Raw genomic sequence first — 19866 nt, 5'->3', positions numbered from 1 at the left:
TCCACTGTCTGTCCAATGCTTAATGAAGGCCTGTCTAGGATGATTTTATTTTTCACTTAGTTGTACTTTTGAGCTGCCGCGTGTTTCTGCCTAACTTGTCATCATCTCATTAAATGAACGTCGTAACGAAAATTACATCAAATTTCTTTAAAAACATATAAATAACCATGCCGAACCTTTCTTGGCCACAATCAAAATCCATATCAATCACCGTCTACGAACAAACCCCGTAATTTTACAAAAAAATAAACTTAACCTTCTTCCAAACTCTTGTGCGAATTGTGTGACTATATGACATCTACCACTTTAGTGGCGGGATTCCGGACATATTTAGCGATATCCCCAGAATTCCACAAATTTCGTCAAATCTTTTGTTTTCGCTTGACTTCACTTTGCTCAAACTTTATTGTTTCTTTTTTTCGTGTTATTATTGTTGTTATTTTATCCACCATTATTCAATGGTTGGTAACCTCAGTCTGTTTTGTACATTATAAATAAAATTTTATCTCGGTTTTTCAGCGTTGGAGGTCCTTTAGTGGTTATTTAGCCCATCGGCTGTACTTAACTCTTTTGACAATGCTTCTTTGGTTATTCGTTTGTCACTAGATACTTGCTTCCGTATCCATTCGTTTCTCTTACGACCTGTTGAGTGATGTCGCATGCAACTTTATAATATCGGTACACCTATTTAATTTGTTTTACAAGCTTCCTTCTTGTTCTCGAATAGAAAAAATACTATTTTTCACAGAGAAATTCTGGCGTCATTGGTGTTTTCAAAATATCCGATTTCTGAAAGTGCTCATGGTATCGCTTTTAGTCACACAATTTTACTGCCTCGCAATGTGTTCATGTTTAGATAAGCGGTTTGAAATTTAAGCCCTTGATATATATATTATATTTTATTTACCCGTCATTTAATCCTCACGAAAGTCACACGCAAATGAAATTTACCCTAATTTGTGGGACGATAAATGAATAGGTACTCAGTTTTTCATTGATCAATTCTCTTACACGCCGTGCAATCCCCTTTTTAATGAATCAATTATTATTTTACACGCCATGCAAATTTCCAAATTGCCAATTGTTTTCAATTGATGCACACCACAGAAACCACTGAAGTGAACAACCGATAGAATTGTGTTGTGGGCTAATCAACGTGCCCGAAGTTAGGGCGATTTATCGTACTTCTGATTACATCGATCAAAAATGTCCAAATATCTAAATTCTTTCTTGAACACATAATCAATTCATTGGTCTGTTTGGGACCTAGAAGTAAAGAGTTCTTATGTAAATTGGCGACAAAACAAAAAAGCATTTTGAAGACTTTCATACCTATAGACCGGTCGGTGGCCGAGTTGAAATCGCGTTTGGGTCCCACCCAGGCGTAGTGTGTTCAATTCCTCGGCTGGCTAAGTCCTCCATCACAACACAAGCAACATTTTCAGCTTACTGTGGTGGTAGTAGGAGATTTTCAAATATTGTCAGGTTATTCGTAACCCGGGAATGTTTGTCTTTCTTTTTTAATTAAAAAAAAATATCACAAATGTAAACATCCCTAAAGTAATGTGTTGGTTTACAGCGCGGTCCATTATGGGACTTTTCTACGCAATGCGTTCTCTCACATTTCATGTACCTAATCGTTTTTACTGTGATGAGTAAAAAAAAAAAATATTATTGTATAATATTAATTTTCCAAACCTTTGTTCGCCCAATATGGGATTCTGAATTTCGTGTATTGCGCCATTATAAAAAGAATTAGTTATTCGTAAGCAGATTTTATTTTCGAAGACTAGAAAATAGTGAATCTATAGTGCGAGTTGCCTGTAGACTGTCGGATTCACTTATTGACCAACCACAGAAAGGGACACGCCCACTCCGTCTCCCCACTTCGGGTAATTTGATTTGTTCCCCTCACTCTTAAGGGCAGTTCTATATTTTATTTGGTCTGTGATTGCGCCTGATACATATCGATAATTTTAACTTTTTGATCACACCTCTATTGATTTGTCTGTTCAGTGAGTGAAATGTTTGAGACCCCTGAGGTCGGCTACATATCGTGATGCTGGGAGGTGTGTGCAGAGGAGGTTTGTATTATTATCCGCAACTAACGAGGGACAGACAATTTAAAATTACTTCAGCCCACACGTCCGGCTCGGGGGACCAACGGTGACATTGGACCGATAATATAGCTAATGGTTACGCCACTGTAAATCTGGATGGGATTTGACTGAAATTGTGATGCTAATTATTTAAAAATGTGTGTGTTATACTCAGAATAATGAGAAAACAGATCTAAATATTAGCCAAGATAGTTTTCTCTCAAGTTTTCTATTTCCCATTTCCTGCTCCTATTACTTCATTCAGTCTAAAATCATAACATTTGCTGATATTGAGGTTTTAATTTTATTTTTATTAACGATTATTTAAAAAAAATACACAGTAAAGTAGTTTATTAACAGTCATTCTCATTAGGGATTCCTATTCCGAAGCGGACTGTAGGTAGTTGTGTTGGTGTTACATCACGATTTCCTCATCTGCATGTTTGTTAATTTCCTCATCTTCATCATTTTGGACTAAGTTTGTCAATTTCCCCATCTTCATGTTTCACTATTGATTTCCAGATTTTCATGTTTGTTGACTGTAGTTTTGTTATTTAATATTTTTTTTATGATTTCCTCATCTTCATATTTACTTAGCCACATTTTGGTGTTATTTTTAGACTTGTTTTACTCGTGGTGTTTTTTTAATTTTATCTGAAAGGGCGTTATATAATTTTGAAGCGTGGAATTTATGGTTTTTCTGGCGAGAGATGTATTTAATTGTCTCCCCGATTTCGTATTTGAGATTAGTTAATTAATTAATATTATACAGCCCTGACCGGAATATCTGACTGCGGTGCACACGTAAAATGTTGTTTTTACATGACTTTATCACTTATGTCGTTAAGATTTATTTTAGAGATTTGCTAGGGCAAATTCAACCGTAGGTCTGTCCCATACACCAAGACCGAGCGTTGCATATTTTTGTGCATGGCTTTCTTCACTTACGTCGTTACGATTCCCACTTTACTTATGCACACTCCGATCACGAGTATGTCGTTATCGAAGTCACGCAAAAATTTGCAGTTTCATTTTCGATTGTATTTTGTAACTGCATAACAGTCATGTACCTCTATTGTTAACCTTTGTTTGAACTTCATACCCTAAGTGTACATTTAAAATTTAACAGTTGGAATATTGATTTTCCACTTATTTATTAACCGTCTTGGACATAAATACGTAGAGTGTAAATGTACTTGTATGAGTTACTTGTGCCTAAATGCATAAAAACAGTAACTTTTACAATCAACAGACTTTATCAGAACTGGCCCTATTCCAAGGGAGATAAGATTAGTAAATATTATGAAAAAAACATAGTTATCTACTATTATTTAACCAGATACGCTCAGTTTGAAATAAACAACTGGAATAATATGATAAAAAAATGTTCATTGTAAAATTATTCAAATTAGAAAAATACGAAAAGGGAGTTTTTGTCGCAATCGGGATTTGAACTCGGGGACCTATTGATAACCGAGAGATTAAGCTATTGAGAAAACAATATTATTAATTGAATGAGAATATTATATATTTGCACTTTAGAGAATATAATATTAAATTATGGAAGACAATATGAACGAAAATTTGAAACAGAAAAATTAGATAAAGGTATGGTCGCATCTAGGACTTGAACCCAGGAACCTCGCCTTGCCGGGGCGTATTGTAGTTTCTAACCATAATACATCAGTTTTAAAATGTATCTTAAATAAATAATAATAAAAACCGCGCTACCAACCTCGCCAAATGCCGATCGGCTAAGAGCGACATTTATATCGTATATTAAATGCTGTAATGTCATCTAATTTCAGGGAATGCGTATATGTCTGCATGTGTGTACGTACAACGAGCCTATCTGCCGAGTTTCAGCTCGATCCGATATCTGGAAGTGTGTTAGTTTCCCCTTCCAAGATTTGCTTTCATTCATTATCGTGTCACGATAAAATTAATCACTTGCGTGTATAAGTTCATGTTAAAGTTCACGATACTATTTATGGACAAAAATAAACGCAAATAATTTAATAAGTAGCTAACATATTGCTATGTTCATATTTTTATAAACTGAGTGAAAAACGAAAGAAATCTGATTTTGCTATGTTTATATTAAAGAACATGTATAAATGTTGATGAAGCAAGTTTTTCCATGCCAGGACAGTGTTTTATTTATTCTATTTATTTAATTATTTAACGCCCTGAGGGCTTTTACATGTAGGTGGTACAATTTTAATGACAATTTTGAAACATAAGAAAGAAATAATAAAAGTAAAAGAACGTAAATTTAAAAATACAGCGATTTGAATGGCTTACAAAAATATAACTTCCATTTAGGAATAGTGTTTAAATAAGTCTTTCACGTAATCCACAAAATTCGCAAAGTTAATATTGAATATATCGACATCACATAAGTATTGGTTTCCCATAGTGTGAAACCGTTGTATTGGGAAGTTCGCACTGTAATTGGGCTTATGTGTGTTGTTTTGTAACACCTTCCTTCTTTTTTTAAATAAATAATGTCCCTCAAGGTCTATGTCATCTTTTGGGATGCTGTGTGGAGGGTATTTTTGAGGAGAAGAAGCAAATAAACATGGGTCTTGAAGTGACCCCTGTTGCAGGAGGGAGGAAACACAGAGGCGGGCAAATCGTTCCATCGCCGAGCTGTTGAACGCAATAACGAGTCGTAGAAGCGACCCGTTCTTATGTGACGAATGTCGACTGTGTACATATTTTGGGCGAGCGTTTGGCGTGTATCCCGACTGCGCACCGGTGTCAAAGAGATCAATGATGCTAGTTTCTCGGAGAATCTTCCATTCTCATACTGGTAGACAAGATAACAGCATACCTACATGACGACTGTGCACTAAAGATTGTAATCCGTTTGTCAATACAGGGGAATCTATCAAACGGACCACCCGTTTCTGCACATAGTCAAGGGTTTTTTCAGGTTATTTGGGGCAGAGGTGGCTGCCAAATTCAACTGTGGGGCGTACTAGCGATTTTTACAGGGTCATCAGTGGTGTACAGAGATGTGCTTTATTTCAAATAAATCCATTTCAAATGCAAAATGGGTATTTTCCATTTTGCGTTTTAAATGCTTTTCTAAAAACCATTTTGCATTTTAAATGCTTTTCTAAAAACCATTTCACATTTTAAATGCTTTTCTAAAAACCATTTTGCATTTTGAATTTTAAATGCTTTACTCAATGCATTTTCCATTTTAAATTCTTCTTACTATCTCCACTCATATTTTTCATAAGCCCCAAATATCAGTCGGTCCTCAACGTCGCTATGAGAGATAATTTACATTTGTCAAGTTGCTCCCTGGTAGGAACCCTGGCAATTGAGTGATACCATTACAAAAAATTCTGAACATGGAGCCATGACGCTGTAATATTAAATATTAGATAGCAGTTTCTATGTTTTTACGTTGGCAACATTAGTCCCGCGAAAATTTTTCGTGGTTTCATAATCTGTAGTCGTATTGTTTTTGGATTTACCATCATGTAATATTATGTTTGTTCTACATTGATGTCCATTATTAAATGACAAAATTGTTTAAAAAATCTATAATTATTTTAATTGTTAAACCTGAGAAACCATTTTGCATTTTCAATGCATTTTGAAAATAGGTATTTTGCATTTTGCATTTGAAATGCTTTTCTAAAAACCATTTTGCATTTTGCATTTTCAAATGGAAAAATTTTGACCCATTTCCATTTTGCATTTCAAATGGTTTTGGGTACCCATTTTGCACATCTCTGGTGGTGTACTAGCCCTTCAGAGCGATGAAATCGGGTAATTTTCAAATGAAGTATTATATTGTATACAGTCATCAATCAATTCGACACCGTGTACCCTATTTGTGTATTATATTTCACACATTTAGTGTTACTAATAACCCCACACGCCCCAATAGTGGCTGTAATAATTTGTTATTATATCTGTGCATGCACCACGCGTGGCTGGGTCAGTTCCACGGGGTTGGATCGATCAATCCCCAACACGCGCTACCATCGTTCTTTCTCGCCCGCTCTCTCGCTTTCCCCTCCCCGCGCTGGGAGGTGTATACAAACCCACCCCATCATTCCTTCTTACCCCGCTTCCCCTTCAGGGATGTACAAACCCACCCTTTGCCTTTCTCTCTCCATCCGTGCGGGTTTCCCTGCCCTTCATGCGACCTCTAGAACTAATATTATGAATGAATCACAGAAGGCGTTGGTTGGTAACTACAGTCACCTAAACCTTTCGTGTTATTGGAACGGTCTATTTTCATCGTACTGCTTTTCTAAGTAGGTTAAGGGGCTAGATTCGCCAAATCAATTTTGATGCAAATGCTCTTTCGTGTTTTGATTACGCGTGGTGTAGTGGTTAAGAGATCACCTTGTATCATTCTGATGTTTGGGGTTCAAGTCTCATTATACATAATATTATTTATGAAATTAGATTTTTTTCTTTTTTTAATGTGAAACCTGCAACTACTCCCAACCGTCTGGAACCAGTGAAACTATGGAATCTCCAATCGGGGTATATTGTGAGGCTGAAGCCTCCGCATTCCCAATTTCTACCAATTTATAACAAGTTCCAAAAATTTTTAAATTATTTTTGAAGAGAATATCTGTACATTTTTTATGTCGTTATGTTAATTATATGAAATTCCCTCAATAGAAAAAAATCGCAAAGACAGCTCCGAAAATTATTAAAAAAGCGTTTTTCTGTTATTTAATATTTTATAGGCATGAAAAAATTCGCAGTGTATCTTTAAATGCAACTAAAGCATTTGTGTAGATATTTTTGCTTTATTTCAAACGAGTCGTCTTTTATTAAATATTTTCACCATTTTCGCTTATTTATTATCGTTTTTTTAATATTAGCGCGCTCCCTCTAACATTCGTATTTACATATCTCCATTTCAAACCATCTCTGAATGCTTACTACGGGGCCTTAAGGTAGTGGGAAGGGGGAAGAGGAAGTGGGGAAGTACCTCAACGTTTTAATTCTGAATGTTCTTAAACCAGGGTGATACTGAGAGTCAATCTGCCGAATTTAAGCTCGATCGGATGGAAGTGGGTTAATTTCTCGATCGGATGGAAGTGATTTGATTTATCGATCGGATGGAAGTAAGTTAATTTCTCGATCGGATGGAAGTGGGTTAATTTCTCGATGGGATGAAAGTGGGTTAATTTCTGGATCGGATGGAAGGGGTTTAATTTCTGGATCGGATGGAAGGGGTTTAATTTCTCGATCGGATGGAAGTGGGTTAATTTCTTGATTGGATGGATGTGGTTTAATTTCTCGACCGGATGGAAGTGGGTTAATTTCAGGATCGGATGGAACTGGTTTAATTTCTCGATCGGATGGAAGTGGGTTAATTTCTTCATCGGATGGATGTGTGTGGAAAAATGGAACAAAATGGAAATTCAAGAACATGTATTTAAAACTTATTTTTTACAAGAAAGAATGCTAACGAATATTAACAAAAAAAGTGATTTGTGTTATTGCAGTATTTAGATACCTGCTGACAAATTACAAAGGTAGTTAAGTATGTTTTAAATTTGAATAAAGAAAAAAACTCCGTTCCACTAGAAGGCATCCAAAATAATAAACGTATTCCTGATAACTGAGCGGTGAATATTTCTTCCTTGGTCGATAAGGTCAGTCTCAATACGAAAAGGGCAAGTTTATTTGGGTCAACATGTTCGTCTTAGAAAACCTTTGAAATTAATATCTAATAATACAAGCGTAGAGCCGTGAAAAATCACCGGGAGAGTCTACATTCTTGACCACAGACATAGGAATTAATAGACGAGAAGATAATGGCGAGGGGTAAAATCAACTGTTGAAGAACGAAGGGAGTGAAGCTGACTGTGATTCGTCAATAAATCAATCTGACAGTAAATAGGCATCTCGCATTATAATATCACCATTTACTTCTTAAAAGTAAAATCTGATTTTGAATGAATAGACATTTTTACATGGGAGCGCAAATTACTCGCCACGTTATGAACTAATTTGCGAAGTCCAAATTCGGCAAAAAATTCGGTTCTACTTTCAGAGTCGAATATTTCGTTTAAGTATTTAGTTAAGACACTTTTATAAATGTTCATAATTTACTTCCCAGCAACCAACCAGCTTTGTGTTTCGCGTCCAGACGTTTCTTGATGTGATAGTAACAACTGATTCATATTATACGATGTGAATATGCTTAAAATAATGTAAAATAATGCTTATATATGGAATGTAATACGACAATTGGGTTTATTCTCTTTTTCACATCTATTTTTACAAGTTTTCATAGTACAAGTCAACATTTTGCCGTGTTATTTCGTAAAATGAACCGATGATGCCTCGACCATAGTTCGCACAAGAATGATGACGTCACGTTTTCAAATTTCACTTGAGGCCATACGCGAGCACAGCCGGCTCCAATGGAACCGGTATGGGGAGTGGGGATAATACGCTTTTAATCACTTAGGGCAGGTCTACTAATATTCATATGTCTATGTTCTTGACCCATTGCTTCTAATTTTGAAAATGACAAATCAAATAATTTTCTGTTCAAATATTATATAACTAGCTGACATGTACCCGGAGTTGCTCGACTTTTCTTTATTTTCTATAAATATAATATACATAAACTTTCCGGAAAAAATCTTTAAATGATAGTTTAAACCATATCAAAATCCGTGGCTTTGTTTAGAAGAACCACAAACAGACAGACGCGGAAAGCGACTTTATTTTAGTATTAGCTGAAGTGTATCCGGTGTTGTTGGGGGTTATCCTTAGAAGATTGACATATACTATATTGGACTTATTTGTAGGCCTTTTTAAGATAGGTATATCCATTGTATGTTATATTGATGAATCTCATAAGGTTTAGCCAGCTTTAGCAATGTAAGCGCCCGAAAATATTTTTTTTATGACTCAATTACAAAACATCTAATTTTTATAAATATAACATGCATTCTTGAAATTCTGGGACTAACTACCATATATGTATTCCTCTTTGCCCAGAATACTAATGGAGGGAAACAATTATACCAAGTCAGTGGACATCTTCAATTTATCTTTAAACAAATATAAAATGTTGTTAATGAAGCAATTCAGTTATGTACAGTAAATAATGTATATTTCTTATTATTATTATGTAAAAGCCCCGAAAAAGGGCGTTAATTAATAAATAAATAAAATTTATTATAGAAATAGAAATTCTCTAACTGATAGTGAAAACCCTATCAATACCAATCAGAAAAACACAAACAAATCTGTTATAGAAATACGAATGATATTTAATGAATCTGGAAGGGAATATTCCGTAAGACGAGACGATACCCTAAAATAAAGCCAGAATCTTAACGACGTAAGTGAAGCAGCCGTGCACAAAAATATGCAACGCTCGGTCTTGGTGTATGGGACAGACCTACGGTTGAATTTGCCCTAGCAAATCTCTAAAATAAACTGGGAATCTTAACGACATATAGTGATGAAGTCGATATATTCTGTGCGCTGCCTGGCGTAATGGGCGTAACAGGCCCAGAAAATCGATCTTTCCGTGGGGTTTATTTTAATTATTTCTGATGAACGTATTACTAAAATCTTAAATGTTTCTAGAGGGATCTCTCGGGAAGTTATTAATTCATCGTCTAGAAAAATAAAATCTGGTGCTTACAGCTAATTTTATAGTTGAAAAACGTTTTACAAATTTTTCAACCCGTTTTACATTAAATATATTAGTGATAAGGTCCTGTTTTTATTCATCTTAAATATAAATAACTTACATACGCAGGGTTCCCTCAAGAAACATTTGAGATTTTAGTAATACGTTCATTAGAAATAATTAAAATGTGAACGTCGAGCAAACCCCCATTATTAGAGTCTTGTGTTGCATTAAATCCCGTCCTACAGTGAAAAACTCTGTAAAATTCCGCATGTTTGTGCGTTCGTTGTTTCCTTCTGTGATCGTGACGTCACGCCAATCTCAGAGGAATGTGTCGAGTAGGTGCAAGATCAATTTATTACTGTTTTTGATGCATTGAATTCAATTGGTATGTTCTCGGTGCATTCTACTTCTGTAGAGCAGTGACGTGCCTTTCACACTCAATTAATCTCAATACTTAACCAAGTTAAAAGTTGAAGTATTACAACGAGTAATAATTAATGAGATCTATTTAGACCAAATTATATGCATGTCTGTTTGTTCATTCTCACTACACCATTTCTGACCAATTACCACTCCCTAGAGACACGTAGAGGTATTGCTTTGCTTAAATATTTTTTCCAACTAATAAACGGTCACTTATCTAATAATGAGATACTGGCCCAATTAAATTTTTTTGTTCCAGAGTCTCACTCTCGAGGACGTCATCACAATCTTCTATATAGTAGAGCAAGCCGCACTAATTTATTAATGAACTCACCTGTGGGGAGAGCTACGTGCTTTTTGAATGCGGTAGATAAGAAATTAGATTTATTTTTTGTGTCCTATAGCGCATTTACGAGATTTTTGGCATTGCATATACACTGCATAAATGGTACAATTATAACGTCTTAGGCTTTATTACCTGTAATTGTTATAAATAAATGTACAAATTATATATATAAATATATATAAATTTTACTGATCGTACATAAAGTTTGCAAATTGCCACTTTTTGAACCATTTAAAAAATAGACACTACACGGAATTTTAGTATATCTCGAATACATTATAACGATGTCGGATAATATATTCACAGTTCACTAAAAGTTTATCAAGAAACCTTTTAATTCATTCGCCAAAGGCCTGCAATCCCGTTTTGAACCGAATTACCAATAATTTGTAGAGATTCTTAATAATTTAGCAATACTAAGTTTTCCGTGTACCCCTATCTTGAGAATAATTTAAAGGCTGCCCCCCCAAAATTACTTTTTTTAAATGTCGATCCCCAAAAAGTCCGGTCAAAACAAAGGTCTTTAAAAATTGAGAAATTTTGAGAATATTGGTCTAAAAAATGACCGCACAATCCTCATTGATTTTGAAATTTAAATATTACTCATTTATGATATTTTTTGTTATCATTATAGGTACCTATGTTCAGTATAATGTCATTTAATTTAATTTTTAATTGTTGTTATTTTTCTCTTTAAATATAATAGTTGTATATATCTCACGTAATGATTGAACTATCCTCCCAGTCGTACTGGATTAAATATAATAGTTGTATATATCTCACGTAATACGTTAGACTAGGATTGCACTATCCTGCCAGTCCTACTGGATTAAATATACTAGTTGTATATATCTCACGTAATGTGTTAGACTAGGATTGCACTATCCTGCCAGTCCTACTGGATTAAATATACTTGTTGTATATATCTCACGTAATGTGTTAGACTAGGATTGCACTATCCTCCCAGTGCCACTGGATTAAATATAATAGTTGTACATATATCTCACTTAATGTGTTAGACTAGGATTGCACTATCCTCCCAGGTCTACTGGATTAAATATAATAGTTGTATATATCTCACTTAATGTGTTAGACTAGGATTGCACTATCCTCCCAGGTCTACTGGATTAAATATAATAGTTGTATATATCTCACGTAATGTGTTAGACTAGGATTGCACTATCCTCCCAGGTCTACTGGATTAAATATAATAGTTGTATATATCTCACTTAATGTGTTAGACTAGGATTGCACTATCCTCCCAGGTCTACTGGATTAAATATAATAGTTGTATATATCTCACGTAATGTGTTAGACTAGGATTTCACTATCCTCCCAGTCTTACTGGATTAAATATAATAGTTGTATATATCTCACATAATGTGTTAGACTAGGATTGCACTATCCTTCTAGTGCCACTGGATTAAATATAATAGTTATACCTATATATCTTACGTAATGTATTACATAACATAATGTGTTAGACTAGGATTGCACTATCCTCCTCGTGCCACTGGGTTAAATATAATAGTTATACCTATATATCTTACGTAATGTGTTAGACTAGGATTGCACTATCTAATAATACCCCCAGTCCTACTGGATTAGAAACTTAAATAAAAAAGTTTCCATTTTTTTATCATTTCAGTTCCTACATTCAGGGCACGGCCGACTATTTATTTATTTATTTAATTATAATATAATTTGGGCAATAATATTCCAAAAGTATGTCTACTTACATTTTTTGCTGTTGTTGTGTCAGCTGTTCGACTTTATGGATTCAGTTCTGCAAGAATAAAGATAAATTAGGAAAGAGCTTAAAACATAAATATTTTATCTGTATAAATAAAAATGTTTGTTTTTTCAAAATCTTAAATCTTTGAGAGTTCTTCACCGATTGCTTTAAAATTTTGACACAACTTTTTATTTCAATATGCGTGTGTTTTTATATATTATATAGATGTCACCCGTGACAAAAACAAGCTTTTTTGAAAACCAGCGCCATCTGTTGGACGTAAAGGCAAAACGCGCTATTGATTCTCTATCTGCACAGACAGAAAAAGCCACACAACGCGTGGCGGGGTTCAGCTAGTAATTTTAATAAATAGCATTGCCTTTGCGTTGATAAGAACACGAAACGTGTTTTTGATAAAACTATTATTAATACACGGAGAAAACTAACCGATATGAAATACTGTAAATTTTTAAAAAACCTTAACAAATTGTGTGTAATTAATGTAAAAATTGGGAAAAATAAAGGAATTGAAGAAATATATATATATATATTTGTTTTACTGTTAAAAACAGGACTGCAGGCCTTCAATGAGTTAATTGACAGAGTTCGTAACCAAGTTTCAGACGGCGTAACACGTGTTCATACAAATATAGACATACTGATATTGTCGCATTCCATCATTATATATATTAGGAAAAGAACACGTGTTCTCAAAATATTCTGAATGACTAATATTCTATCACTTTTTAACAGGATCATTTTTCTCCGTGTATTAATTCGAGTCAAAATATTCATGTGCGATTTAGTCTCTATATCTCCATCGTAAGCAATTTTTTTCATAAGCGATGCATCTCACAGGAAGAGATGGTCCAACGGATTTCTCAGTGGCAAAACCAATTTAGTTATTATTCATGGCATCCAAAGAAACTTTCAAAAAGGTGAACGCGTGACTTTGCTAGAAGATGGATCATACAAGAAGTTGTCCCAGACCTTTGTTAGAAGGTCCTCGCAGACCTTGTCACAAGATGTTGTCAGACACCTTTACTGGGTAACCGGACAACTCAGAGCATTGACAATGTTAGGTTAGGTTAGGCTGGAGATCGCGGTTTCAAATCCCGGCGTACGTAAGTAAATGTTATTTGATTAATTTGAATAGCCAGGCATATCCCCACCTTGCTCTTATTCATCTCCTTCCATCCCCACTAAATTCAGCCTTACAAAATACCCCGATTGGGATGCCATAGTCTCATTGGCTCCAGATGGTTGGGAGCAGTTGGGACCCCTGTGCGATTTCACATTAAAAAACGGTTTATGGGCTAGTTTTTTTCGTCACATTTCAAAGGTGTGTTGATTTGTCATTGTCCTGAGTTATCGTGGAACATTTTTTCTAGGAGATTGCACTACATGAAGACACCTTTTAAAAGTTTGTCGCAAACCTCCGTTGATATTATGATATCAATTAGGTTCTGAATGAAACAACGTGCTTGGATAAACTGACAAAACAGAAGAGGTTTTATTTCTTATCATATAGACAAGTTTACACTGTTAGAAACAAGTACCTAAAGACATGCATATTATAACATCTTCGGTAGGATACGCAATCACAAGATAAAGAAACCATGAAATATCAAATTGTTTACATGACGTAAAGGTCACAGCACTTAATCAAGCACGTCACTGCACACAAGAGAATTTATATGTTCTTATTGATACAGTTGCATCCCATTAAAACATAGCTGCATTCAATTCCTCTAATATGATATAATGCATAGTGCACGTGTCGTATACTGCACGATATATCACAATATCAGGGTCTTGCAGTTAAACTTTGATATTACTGTTGGTATTATATTGCAAAGCGTGTGGGAACAAGGAACACTCATTTATCAGATCGTATCATCGTTCAATCTATTTTCTATCATTATACTTTGTACCCAGACGATTATGGAGATGTTTACAGTTACGTAGCAACCCTACAAATTGCAACTGGTCTAATTAATAAAGCTATAACTTATGACTCATATAGTTTGTTATTATTTACTTAAATAATAAATTATACGGCAACACATATGACAGTGCGAATGAAGATAACCTGTTCCAGGCTATGGCCTGTAGGGTGAATATTTCCCGGATGATAGCCAACCTCCGATAAGGGTATTAGAAGAGTGGTAGATACTTCAATTAACGCCCTGGTGAAAGACTACCATTCTGAATCGAAACGTTTCTTGAAGTGGCTTTAGCCGTATTTGTTGACCAGATCTGAATATCCAGGTACTTTACAATTTTTTTCCATCTCCTTCCATTCCCCACTTCATTCAGACTTAAAATATACCCCAATTGGATTGCGGACAGTGAGAAGCAGTCGGAAGTTGGGACTCTTGTGCGACATTCACAAAAAGAAAAAAGAAAAAATGTAAAGCAAATATCTAAATGTTTTTGAAGCACAAAAAGCCCTCTAACTGTGAGCTCTGGCGTTATGAAATTGGTTCAGTTTACGCGATTATTTTCAGCTCTCTAAGTCATTTCCATTGTGAGCTATAAAGCTTTGAAATATCAATTTTAATTCCAAAAAAATACGATTAGACCCCACATTCCTTGCATCTTACTATTAATTTTTTTTTCAATTTAAAAACGTTTCGAAAAACAGTGGAAAAAAACTCGCACGAAGCCGGGGTTAGTAAGTAGCAACAAATTCATAATAACGTGGACTAGGTTATTACGCGAGGAAGCCGTTTCTGACCTCGGTGACCTTCAAAACACAGACAGTGATTACAGTCATGACCTCTGACCTTTAGACAGAGAAAAGCCGGGAGCTGAATTTTCGTGGATACTTTAATCTCTGTGCTATAAGTAATCTCCTTCGTGTATCCAGCAGGTCTGAAAAGTTTATATTGCTATTTTTTCTGATAAGCTAACGGAGAATCAGAACCAGTGCTCGAAAAGCAACCGGTGGAAACCGGAACGCTGCTCAGTATCGTGGAACGATTCCACCTCAATGATATTAAATAGTAAATTTATTTTAGAAATGTATGCTGCTATATTTTTTATATTTTATATTATGAACAGTCTGTCAATATTTGCACTCTCCCCATTTCCATCATAATATTTTTATTGTTGCTTGCACTATTATGAAAGGCTTTATTAGTTGACGCATCTATATGTATCTCCCTCCAACATACATTATTTCATTCCCCCACTCAACTTGTTACCTGTCCCTGTCTGAAAGTGTGTAAAGTACATATATCAGTGACATTTGCAACAATTTAACTACACATGGCATGTCTGTTAAGAAAACCTATGCAGTGTATACGTTAAGTGTTCCCTCAGTGCTTTTAATTTGAGTCTATTACGGAAGCCTGTGCAATGATGATCAAGCAGTGTTCTTAAAGTTCATATCAATCGAAAAGACCATGAAAAAATATATTTTCCCTCAGAACCTATGTCATATTTGGGGATGCTGTGAGAAGGGTATTTTTTTAGGAAAAGAAGGAGAAAAAGTTCTGGGAAGGTAAAAGGTAAGACAGTTTATTTATTTATTCAAACGCCATAAAATGGCTTTTACAATACAGTGATAATCAAATTACAAGCGTACAGTGGTAAATAGGATAATAAAAGCAATAAATTAAATAATAGTTAATTTGTACACAAAACACTATTGCAAGTAATGCAGTTATTAATATAAGTGCAGTAAGACAATGAATAATTCAAAAGAAATATATACCAGTGTAACAATAGTTAAACTAATTTATACTAGGCTGTATAAGACCTGTCATAAGTCCAAGTGTGAGGTGTCTATGATAAAAGTTAGTAGTGAGTTTATTGTTACCCACAAAATTAATTGTACTTGGAATGGCTCAGTAGGCATCGCAACTTGGCATTAATTCAGGGCTGTCAGTGATTCAATGATCCTTATGAATAAGAAATAATAATAATACATATGTTAGCTAACACTATAAGATATCTGAAGTAAATATTTAGATGTAGTAAAATATGATATAGGAACCATGCAGTAGAATATTATCATTCCTGACATTAATTATTGTTTTTGAGGTATGTTATTATAGCCTTCTAATAACTATATTCCGTGCAGTTGAACACATCTCCTACATCTGAGAAAACATTGAAAACTGCATGCAATCTAGGTATAAGCGAGTATCTAAATGACTCAGTCCTGATATTTTTGTTGCAATTAAATCTTCCGTAAGTCACATTTGCGAATACCTATCTTTTTGGCACATACCTGCTTAGATTATAACCACTATAATCTAACCCATGTGTGGATAGTCACGCGATTATCGCACATTATAGTCTGAAAGGGTTAACGATATAACATTTCATATCTAGTAGTTATTAAAAAGGGGATAACTTAAAAATGATTCAATAATAATTATTGTTAATGTCTAGATAAAAATTTTCCATTAAATTTAAGGTTTTGGACATGGAGTGAGGATTGGTTTGCGTAATTTGTTTCGGTAATATCAATATAAAAGCAATGCTATTGTTTATGGCTTGGCAATAGAAGTGATGTAATATTTCTGTTTGGAATCGATTTCCATACAAACAATACAGACGGTATGCAAATGCGTTTCCGTCCTAGGGCTTATGAATGGTTTAGAGTAAAGTTTTGAAGTTGTTGAAGTGAAAATGTTTACTTTTTTTTAAATATTCGTTTCACTTGATCGTGCCACGTCTTCCTCGGGCGTCTTCGACTTCTTCTACCATTCACTTCCACGTCATACATTCTACTTATACACCTTTCTTCATTCACTTTATATAATGAGTTAAGTCATTCTCGGGCGTCCCCGACTTCTTCTCCCATTCACTTCCACGTCATACATTCTACTTATACACCTTTCTTCATTCACTTTATATAATGAGTTAAGTCATTCTCGGGCGTCCCCGACTTCTTCTCCCATTCACTTCCACGTCATACATTCTACTTATACACCTTTCTTCATTCACTTTATATAATGAGTTAAGTCATTCTCGGGCGTCCCCGACTTCTTCTATCATTCACTTCCACGTCATACATTCTACTTATACACCTTTCTTCATTCACTTTATATAGTGAGTTAAGTCATTCTCGGGCGTCCCCGACTTCTTCTCCCATTCACTTCCACGTCATACATTCTACTTATACACCTTTCTTCATTCACTTTATATAATGAGTTAAGTCATTCTCGGGCGTCCCCGACTTCTTCTCCCATTCACTTCCACGTCATACATTCTACTTATACACCTTTCTTCATTCACTTTATATAATGAGTTAAGTCATTCTCGGGCGTCCCCGACTTCTTCTACCATTCACTTCCACGTCATACATTCTACTTATACACCTTTCTTCATTCACTTTATATAATGAGTTAAGTCATTCTCGGGCGTCCCCGACTTCTTCTCCCATTCACTTCCACGTCATATATTCTACTTATACACCTTTCTTCATTCACTTTATATAATGAGTTAAGTCATTCTCGGGCGTCCCCGACTTCTTCTCCCATTCACTTCCACGTCATACATTCTACTTATACACCTTTCTTCATTTACTTTATATAATGAGTTAAGTCATTCTCGGGCGTCCCCGACTTCTTCTCCCATTCACTTCCACGTCATACATTCTACTTATACACCTTTCTTCATTCACTTTATATAATGAGTTAAGTCATTCTCGGGCGTCCCCGACTTCTTCTACCATTCACTTCCACGTCATACATTCTACTTATACACCTTTCTTCATTCACTTTATATAATGAGTTAAGTCATTCTCGGGCGTCCCCGACTTCTTCTACCATTCACTTCCACGTCATACATTCTACTTATACACCTTTATTCATTCACTTTATATAATGAGTTAAGTCATTCTCGGGCGTCCCCGACTTCTTCTACCATTCACTTCCACGTCATACATTCTACTTATACACCTTTCTTCATTCACTTTATATAATGAGTTAAGTCATTCTCGGGCGTCCCCGACTTCTTCTCCCATTCACTTCCACGTCATACATTCTACTTATACACCTTTCTTCATTCACTTTATATAATGAGTTAAGTCATTCTCGGGCGTCCCCGACTTCTTCTACCATTCACTTCCACGTCATACATTCTACTTATACACCTTTATTCATTCACTTTATATAATGAGTTAAGTCATTCTCGGGCGTCCCCGACTTCTTCTACCATTCACTTCCACGTCATACATTCTACTTATACACCTTTCTTCATTCACTTTATATAATGAGTTAAGTCATTCTCGGGCGTCCCCGACTTCTTCTCCCATTCACTTCCACGTCATACATTCTACTTATACACCTTTCTTCATTCACTTTATATAATGAGTTAAGTCATTCTCGGGCGTCCCCGACTTCTTCTCCCATTCACTTCCACGTCATACATTCTACTTATACACCTTTCTTCATTCACTTTATATAATGAGTTAAGTCATTCTCGGGCGTCCCCGACTTCTTCTCCCATTCACTTCCACGTCATACATTCTACTTATACACCTTTCTTCATTCACTTTATATAATGAGTTAAGTCATTCTCGGGCGTCCCCGACTTCTTCTATCATTCACTTCCACGTCATACATTCTACTTATACACCTTTCTTCATTCACTTTATATAGTGAGTTAAGTCATTCTCGGGCGTCCCCGACTTCTTCTCCCATTCACTTCCACGTCATACATTCTACTTATACACCTTTCTTCATTCACTTTATATAATGAGTTAAGTCATTCTCGGGCGTCCCCGACTTCTTCTACCATTCACTTCCACGTCATACATTCTACTTATACACCTTTCTTCATTCACTTTATATAATGAGTTAAGTCATTCTCGGGCGTCCCCGACTTCTTCTATCATTCACTTCCACGTCATACATTCTACTTATACACCTTTCTTCATTCACTTTATATAGTGAGTTAAGTCATTCTCGGGCGTCCCCGACTTCTTCTCCCATTCACTTCCACGTCATACATTCTACTTATACACCTTTCTTCATTTACTTTATATAATGAGTTAAGTCATTCTCGGGCGTCCCCGACTTCTTCTCCCATTCACTTCCACGTCATACATTCTACTTATACACCTTTCTTCATTCACTTTATATAATGAGTTAAGTCATTCTCGGGCGTCCCCGACTTCTTCTACCATTCACTTCCACGTCATACATTCTACTTATACACCTTTATTCATTCACTTTATATAATGAGTTAAGTCATTCTCGGGCGTCCCCGACTTCTTCTACCATTCACTTCCACGTCATACATTCTACTTATACACCTTTCTTCATTCACTTTATATAATGAGTTAAGTCATTCTCGGGCGTCCCCGACTTCTTCTCCCATTCACTTCCACGTCATACATTCTACTTATACACCTTTCTTCATTTACTTTATATAATGAGTTAAGTCATTCTCGGGCGTCCCCGACTTCTTCTCCCATTCACTTCCACGTCATACATTCTACTTATACACCTTTCTTCATTCACTTTATATAATGAGTTAAGTCATTCTCGGGCGTCCCCGACTTCTTCTACCATTCACTTCCACGTCATACATTCTACTTATACACCTTTCTTCATTCACTTTATATAATGAGTTAAGTCATTCTCGGGCG

General features: G+C 35.4%; 2 protein-coding genes across 3 annotated transcripts in view; one reads left to right on the top strand and one right to left on the bottom strand.

The window, feature by feature from the left end:
* PIG-S (phosphatidylinositol glycan anchor biosynthesis class S) overlaps window positions 1–19866 on the top strand; it is a 166700-nt gene that overhangs the window by 31044 nt on the left and 115790 nt on the right. The window lies entirely within an intron of this gene.
* The window catches only part of Indy (tricarboxylate transporter protein I'm not dead yet), a 128927-nt gene that overhangs the window by 60148 nt on the left and 48913 nt on the right, over window positions 1–19866 (bottom strand). For both annotated transcript variants that reach the window (XM_089645207.1, XM_089645208.1), the window contains exon 2: window positions 12259–12305. The gene's annotated coding sequence lies outside the window, so the exon portion shown is untranslated. The remainder of the gene's footprint in view (window positions 1–12258; window positions 12306–19866) is intronic.

Source organism: Hesperophylax consimilis, chromosome 22 (assembly GCF_061612785.1).
Source record: "Hesperophylax consimilis isolate HC1 chromosome 22, BYU_Hcon_1.0, whole genome shotgun sequence".
Lineage (NCBI taxonomy): Eukaryota > Metazoa > Arthropoda > Insecta > Trichoptera > Limnephilidae > Hesperophylax > Hesperophylax consimilis.
Note: the sequence above shows the minus strand (reverse complement) of the source record. Positions and strands in the feature narration are given on the sequence as shown.